This window comes from Vanacampus margaritifer, chromosome 15 (assembly GCF_051991255.1).
Source record: "Vanacampus margaritifer isolate UIUO_Vmar chromosome 15, RoL_Vmar_1.0, whole genome shotgun sequence".
NCBI classification, from domain to species: Eukaryota; Metazoa; Chordata; class Actinopteri; order Syngnathiformes; family Syngnathidae; genus Vanacampus; species Vanacampus margaritifer.
Window position 1 is genome coordinate 8,293,189 of NC_135446.1, and position 9,098 is coordinate 8,302,286.

A 9,098-nucleotide genomic window follows, 5' to 3' on the forward strand; every position below is an offset into this window, starting at 1 on the left:
AGCGTAATACGCAAGATTTTAGGTGAGCTCCACGTCTTTCATGCTGTCATTCGACCTGTAAAATCACGCCTCATCTTCCTCTTTGAAAGTGACAGTTGCTTGCAAGCGTCTGAAGTTCTCCTCTAGCAGCTCCTCTGCAGGACCGCACTCCTCCAGCTTCCAAAAAAAGCCTCTTGATGGCACGCTCGGACCGCTTTATTTATAGTTTGTCTAAAGTATAAACAAACTTAGGATGACAACGTTTTCTTCCCTGCAGATATAAACTGTCTTTGCTGGTGCACTACTGGACATGTAAGACAGTTATTATAGCAATGCACTGACTTCAAAAGGAAAGCAGGACAGCTCATTCTGATGGAACGCATGCAGCGGTGTAGCTTATAACACATTAACATAAAGCCATACAGCATATATATATATATTATTTGGTGGGCCAAAGTGGGTACAGTACACACTTGAAAAAAATATTTAGTATGTGCGTGTTGTTTTTTTTACAGGTATCACGAATAATGGCAAATTATGTGTATAGGAAAAGAAGTAAAGAGGGAAAAAGCAACTCTGAGATCAAAGGAATAAAGTAAGGAAGTCAGAAAGCAGGTACAAGCAACGGAATGATGTAGGGATGCATAAATTAAAACAGGTGTGGAGGAAGGAAGACTGAAAGGAGGGAAAGATGAAAGGAAGGTGGAACGCAAGGAAGGAAGGAAGGTCCAAGCAGCAGAATGAAGGTCAGAAGGGTGCATGAATTGCAACCAATGAAGAAAGAAAAGGAGGAAAAGGGAAAGAAGGAAGAAAGGAGATCAGGAAGCAAAAAGCATGTATGAGGGGATGGAAGGCAAGAAAGAGTTGAGTTTGAGGGAAAAAAAGCAACACCGAGGGAATTAACGCAGTGGGAAAAAATGTATACTGTATGTAGTTTTGGTCCACTTTTGTACACAACACAAAGCGTGCATAAAGAATTAGCACGGATGATGTAGCATTCCACGTGTTTCACATTAATGTTCGCTTTAGTGCACAGAGCTTCTATGGCTATGAGGCATCTTTGCGGTGTGTTTAAGCGTGTGTGTATGAGTGCGTCTACATCAAACGGCACAGCTTTCAACACAGTCGCTGACGTTTTGACCCCACAGCAATCCTTCCCCATTCAAAAGCTTTCTGCCACCTGCTGTGAGCGAGTGTGTGTAAGATATTGTGTGGGCATAAATAATGCACAGTGCTCCTTGTTTGTGCATGGCGGTTTTGTACGTTGCGATAGTAAACATCACAACTGTGGTGACAATTTGGAAACAAACAATAGGATTGGTCAAGCTTATTAGGCTATAGTTAACGACAACTAATGAAAAAACGAAAACTAGATACAAATAAAAATGATTTTTAAAAAGAAACGAAAACAAGCTGAAACCATATTACGAGTTTAGCAAAAATGTAATTGTTCATGAACTTTCGGGGTTCATTTTATTATTATTTATTTCAGTGTTACTAAAGTAAGGTATAGTTAAACAGTCAATTTGGAATAAACCACTCAACAAATACTCCAGATATATACAGGGCTTAAAGTAAAAAAAAATCCTGAGCCTGAACTTTTTCCGGGGAGCGAAGGTGCATTGTCCAACGTGCTGATTCATTGTTCGACTTACATCAAGCCATTAATGACTATTCTATTCGTCGCTGTGTATTGACTGGGCATTTGGAAAACTCATGAAATTCACGATGGCCAGTCCTCCGCAAGTGTCAGGTCATCTCTTTCATTATCCATTTATATAATGTATAGTACACTATAGCACCGTGCGGGTTGCAGTCCTCTCTCTCGTGCTGCAGATATCGAATATTTTGGTATTCAAATATCCTATGGAAAATTCTATTGAATAATCGGGTATTTGGATAGAAATAATAATTTCGCAAGGTGAAAGAACAATTATGAATACAGAAGACATTCAAAATATATTTCCACTTACTAATGATCGACCAACTTTCGTTTCTAGATAATCAACCTTTTTTTAAACTTAAATTTAAATTGTGCTTAATAGCACATTATTTTCCTCTCTAGAAAGTTAGGGAGATTTTAGACAAATCTCTCCCCATGGATTTTGGAATGATGTTCCGTTAAATATTAGGCAACCTCCCTCTCTACCCACTCTTAAAACACATCTGTTCTTTGGCGTTTGACTCAGCATGAGACTCATCATTGTTTTAATGTTTTATGATGCCTGCTGTATTTTGTTATTAATTTATTTATTTTATTTACTTACTTACTAGTGTTATTTTATAGACGTATTCATTTGCCCATTTTAATGATTAATTTATTTGGTATTATTTTTGTTTTACCTGTCTTTATTCCATGGCAGATTTCTACTCCATGTACAGCACTTTGTATTAAATGAAAATCCGAGTAGAGTAGTTTTTGGTCTGTAAGTCAAAGTAACATCGGAACCACAGTTGTGATTTTGCCGACCGTCAAGTGCACAATTGAGTGAACTCGGTTTATTTATTAGGGACGGCAACTGTGTGCGGCTGTCAGCAACAAAGTGTGCAAATCATCACGTCGATTAGACTGCCTTTGAAAAGTAGTCCGATGACTCTAGCTAAAGCCGCTAGCAATAAGAATGGAAAACATACGTTGCGCAGGACTAGCCAAGCCATTCGTTGCGCCGCGGCCCGCGACTGGCAAAACGCTTCCGGGAACAACTTCAAAATAAAAGCGTTAATTGGCATTCCGCTTCATTGGCATTGCGCTCCACATATTACTTGGTATGAGAAGGTTTATTTTGAAGTTGGCCTTCTCTCCGCATTGGCGGTGTTTTGCCAGCCGTGTCAAATATGTCAAATGTTCACTTCCCTGGATTTGTCGTTGCTCTCGTGGCTCTTACGCCGGAAATCCGGCACCGTGCCGGAGTACTTTAAGCCCTGTATACATAGCCTATACTAAATCTAAATGCTAAACGAAACCAAAATCAACCCCCTCCCCCCACCCAAAAAATAACCTAATAAACTTGCTTAAAAAAAAAAAACTCAATAAAAAAGGTAAAAATTATGTAAAAATATTGAAAAATGTCAAATTATTAAACCGTGCTACTGTTTGTTGTTATTGTACATACAATGTAAGTCTCTACCAAAACCCACAAACATGTTGGTTTCCTCATAGTAGTGACCTCATTCTATCCTAAAGGGGATTTTACACTTCAGTGTAACTGAATATAGGGGAGGTCAACCCACCAGGCCCCCTTTTGAGGTGAGGTCACTGTCATTGTCTGTAAATTGTCTGAATGCTTGTTTCATTAAAGCATTACTTAGCCTTACTTGTTTGCTACTGTACATAATTACCAACATGCTAAAACCTTTAAATATGTATCATCTCTGACAGCTGCTGCTGAACTTGATAGATTCATGTTCACATGATGACGGCTGCATATGAAAATTGTTTCATTGGGACCAATTGTATTATTTTTTTAAAAAAAATCTATACATAGAGTATGTTATAGTAAAAAGATGTCCTAATAAATCGTAGCCACGAAGTATTTCTGTTGCTGAATTGACCTCGTGTATCTGTCCAACAAGCAACAAAGTGTGGTAATTGCTCTAAACTTAAGAGCCAACTATCATTAAGGATTTGATAGGAGGTGATATAACGCCCTCATCTGGAGATTAAAGGTACTGCTACTGCACTTGTGGGTTCTACTCACAAATAGTGATTTGCTGTGCTGTACGTACTTTTGCGCCAGATATGGCCTGTCCTCTTTCCGGTCGTTTTTATAGTGATGTTGACCCACACGTTCTGAAAGTGACTTTAAAAAAAAAAGGGGGGGGGGGGCCTTCAGCTTTCACCCAGAATTGACCTGTTGCTGAATTGACCTCGTTCATCTATCCAACAAGCAACAAAATGTGGTAATTATTCTAAACTTAAGAGCCTACTAAGATTTGATAGTAGGTGATATAACGCCCTCATGTGGAGATTGAAGGTATTGCTACTGCACTTGTAGATTCTACTCACAAATAATGATTTGCTGTGCTGTACGTATTTTTGCGCCAGATATGGCTTGTCCTCTTTCCGGTCGCTTTTATAGTAATGTTGACCCACACGTGCTGAAAGTGACTTAAAAAAAAAAAAAAGCTTTCAGCCTTCACCCAGAGTTTAATGGTTCAGGTTAGGGAGTTCAAATTCTAGGAAGAGAATATGGATGTGTGTGTATGTATGTATATATATATATATATATATATATATATATATATATATATATTTATAATTTAATTTAATTACATTTTTAAAAAATGTTTTAAAAAAAAATTTGCGTGAGTTTTCTCCCGGTACTCCGGTTTCCTCCCACATCCCAAAGACATGCATGGCAGGTTAATTGATCACTCCAAATTGTCCATAGGTGTGATTGTGAGTATGGTTGTTTGTCTCTGTGTGTCCCGAAGCCAGCTGGGATAGCCTCCAGCACCCCCGCGACCCTTGTGAGGAAAAGTGGTCAAGAAAATGGATAGATGAATGGATACATTTTTAAAACTTTCGTATCTTTATGTAATAATTTTTTGAACGCATATGAAAACGACATTTTATTTCATTTCTTCTACTTTGGATTACACTTATGTATAAAGTGGGAACATGTTTGCCACCTCTGCTTGTGGTCATCCGCAGGGTGAAAGGGTCAAGGCCAAAAATACTTTGTTGACAGGAAATTGGAGGTGGCCCAGTTGCACGAGGTGGGAGTTGAGACCCCCCATTGGTCAGATTCTTACTCGTCCTGTTAAGAAGCGTATCATCTGAAAGCTCAGGAAACAATAGCATTCTTGCTTGGGGGACTTCTAGGGGACTGACCCCCTCTTAACTATGTAGACAAAAGCTGAAGGAGGAAGAAAAAAAAATCTTGATAAGACACGGACGCGAAGAACCTTCCAGAGGCCCTCTTCAATTGTTGAGCGGCGCGGTGGAAAAGTACAGGGTCTTGGCTGGAGAGCAAAGCACCCGCTTGAATGGAAGTATTTCGCCCTCTATAGTGGCAATGCAATTTGTGCAAACAACTGGCGCATGACGCCCCATCTGACAAATCCCCGTTTGTGCGCTTGACAAGGGACAATTTCACATTGAGGAGCGGCGGCGTGTTGGAAACCTGCAGGCTCATCACAGTAAATGTCAGAAAAAAAACATTTCATCAGGATTTTGGTGATTTTGTTCCAGTGACTGCTTTGAGAAAATGTCATGGGCTTTTCGGTCCAATATTTTAGGATTAAATAATTGTTCAGAAAAATGGTCTGAAAATGAAGCCCCTTACAGACTGATGCTGTATTGACAGGATTTGTCAGCTATGCTGTATTACAAGTACGTCTGTGTCTGTCAACTCGTCAACTTCAGCATAAGGGTGCACTGTATTGAGATAGTTACATATTCCACAGAATAACTGATTTATTTGCGGTATTCATAAAATGTCTTAGTCTGAGTATCATCTCCATCACGTTAATATTGACGTCCATCTAATCACTGAAAGAGAAGGAGGCCAGAAAACAAATACTAATAGCTCACATGACAAGCCAGTCCCATGCAGAGAAACATAGCCAACGGCTATTTTTGCATTTGAAATCGGTCAACTTGTTGGGCTAATATTTCATGGCACTCTGATTTGATATGTCTTTATTTATACATCGTTATCCTTGAATATGTCATCCTTACTCCTCCAATGATAATTGTCGAGTTATATGTTCACAAAAATGTCAAAACATGAGCTGATGGCCTCACTTTTGTCCGAATGATACCTGGAACAAGACATTCCATGTTCGGAACATGTCCCAACACGGGGCACGTGACTCCTGCCGTCTCTGCTGTGTTTTCCAAAGAATAAAGCAAACAATAACAAAGCTGGCAACAGTGCGGATCAGGACGACTCAAGCTGTGTAGTAACTGACAAACAACTTTCGCCCTGCGCCATCTGCACAACTTTTTAGGGACACGTGCGCACCATGTCGGTGGTCCTTATAAACCGGATGACCGTTGGGTGGCTGTTTGGGTTTGAGGCCGGGGCGGGTGGCGGCCTACGAGCCGGCCCCAGACCCATTAACGCGAAGGTAACGGTCCGAAAAACACATTGCGTAATAGCTTATGTAAGGGGCTTCAGAAATTAATAGCTGAAGCAGAAAAGCGGAAGAATTGGCAAATTATGTCGAGGCCTAGCATGAGGGGCACCCCGGATGGCTTGGGGGGTTTATCACTGTTTGACGTGCCCTGAAAGGACTGCTAATGAACTTAAAAATGTTGTGATGGAGCAAAACATGAAAGACTTGAAAATACAAATTAGCAATGCAAACTGCCACTATTCAAATACAAATAAGACAAACAACAACAACACACCACAATAAAAAACAATTGGTCCACAGAATAGTACTGCAAAATCGAACCTAACTTAAGCGAATGCACGCAAAACGGCCACACATTTTAGAGACAATATTACATGTTTACCCAACACAGAATTCTTCCTGTTTCCAAGATAAGAAGGAATGACACCAATCACGCTGGTTTTCAGTGTAAAAGGCCAACAACATTCCTGCACACGGGACATCTCCGATAACGCTTATGTTAAACATGCTTGCTCCATTACTCACACAGCCAGAATATATAAAACACACAATGACTTCATTTAACTTAAAATCAACTATGGGCGACATTCTTCAAATGTATTTTGAGTGTAGAAAAAGTTATCAACCCACGCCTGTCATAAAGTTTAAACTTTAAACTGCTGGGACAAGAGTGACCCAAATTGGGTGAAACAGCCCAGTACATTGGGTTGATGGTTTGACCCAGCACGTTGGGCCAAGATTTTGATCCAACAAGGGGTAGAAAGTTAAGAAAAAAAAGCAACTTTTCCCTGTCAGGTGTCGCCATGGCACAGTTTTTTCGTGTCTGTGTTTGATTTATAGCAGAGAAAAACTACAGTACAAAAAATAAATGAAAGATTTTTCTTGCAGGAATGAGCACGACTACGTCCTATAGCAGTTGTGCCTATTTTGAAGGCTATTTTTGGAAGGTCACCCATCTGAACAAACAGTCATTTGCCAGAGGTGACAAGTCTTTGTTGGGGTCTGTGATCTTTCCATTTTAAGTGAGTCAAACAGATGTCGGAGAGAAGAAAAACACAAATTGCTTGCATGGATGGGCCCTCCCGTGTTGTCAAGTCAATGCGAAAACAGCCACAAAACACAGATGTGCTTATTTGGCCGAATAGCATCAGGTGAGCACAGCACAATACGCTTTTTAAATGCTGAAGGCCGGAAATTGTTTAATGCGAGAAATCCATGCGTTCAAGAGATCAGCGGCTCATATGAGTGATTTGTGTCCAAGTTATATAATGGCAACTTTTGTTTGACTAGTTTACTCAACAGAGGTTATCACATGGTGTAAAAATCACAGGCACTATGTTCTGCTCTGAAGTTTATGCAAACAGTTTGTCAGTATTACATATGATGGGGTCAAGTTCATCTGTATTTGCACGGAGTGGACGTGATTGCTGCTGTTTCTGGTTAACTGACGTGTCACTCTACCATTTTTTTTTAGAGGCTTTTATTGAGTAATTTTTAGTTGGATTTCAATTTGGAATTTGCAATGTTTTAAGGTCAGATGGGTGGTAAAACAGATTTTATCTTGAGAATTGATAAGAAAGGATTTATGGGGGTGGCATTACTATTTCCAAATTCAGTTTTTAGCTCCAAGAAAACTAAAAGAGTGTCCACCTGTACTGGTCAATTGTGCATAGCTCACACATAGAGAGATGTACATTAAGTACAAATGGAGGGTGAATTTCTTTCTGGTGACCTTGAATGCTCTGGAGACGGTATCCACAGCACCAGAATATTTAATCGCTGTCAGCTGAAGGAGTTGTGCTCTCATGTGAGATGTTTTTTTCCCCCGTGGAGTGATTTTGAACATGAGATCAAATTGATCTTGTATTTCAGCACCCAAAGTTGACAGCAGAGATCCCTGTGGGTCCTGAGAATTGTTTGTCCTTCCCTATTTTTAGTTTTAGAAATATCTTAATATTATCTATGTTAAAAGTTCAAAGTTTGCAATCATGCGTTAGAGTGTTTCCCTCCTGCAGCACAGCTGAATCTAATGATCAGCTAATCAGCAAGCTTTGCAGAAGCCTGATAACGATCCTGATCAGGAATCAGGTGTGTTAGTGGAGAGAAACATGGAAAACAGGCTAGATAGGGGCTCTCGAAGACCGAACTTGAGCACCCCTGGTGTAGTATAATACATAAACATACTCCACATACTGTAGATTTGATGGAATTAACACAGAAAACCGTCACAATTGCAGTAATCCTTTAGTGGTTTCCAGTAGAGAATCAAGAATATACAGTATGCCTGTGAATGGCATGTGTTGCTACTACTTGTACTCAAATATAAGTTGTTAAAAAGTAAAAAAATATTGCAACATCGAAGAATGTTTCATTAGCCTGTCTATGACATTTCTCATCATGCGTTAGCATTAAGCTACCAGACAAAGCTATGTGGTTTAGTTAAATACACAGATGTAATTCTTGTTGTTTTATGTTTAGTTGAGCAATAAACTTCAACCAGGAGCAGCAATAAACAGTTTACAACAAGCACTTGGCTTCTTCTTCTTCTTTTCTTTTAAGAATTGTTCACTATCTGCCAAACAGCTGCTTGCTATGACGTCTCAATTTTTTTTCCAGTGCAAGGCTAGAAAAATGTGGCTGAGTGATGGCTTTTATCTCGAAAAACTTGTTGGTCGGGTCATTCGTAAATTGAGGTACCACTAAGTCATGACAATGTTCATACAAAGTAGGATTTAAACACAATGTGTTCACCCTCACAGATTTGCATAAAATACATGTTTTCATCTGTTCTAAGAAACCTAATCTGAGTTTTATTCATTAAAGGCAAACTTGCTAAGAAGTAACCTCTTTTTCCTGTTTGTATTGTGCATCTGGTAATAAACTTCAATCTTAAACAACTGAACAACTGAAGCCACAAGATTAGTTATTTATGCACTTCGGTGGAGAAGCCCCAAATCTTTGAGTCATCCTTCCTTAACTTTCCCTTCCGGTATGTCCAACTTTCCTCTAATGTGGCCAGACGGAATGTAAACAAA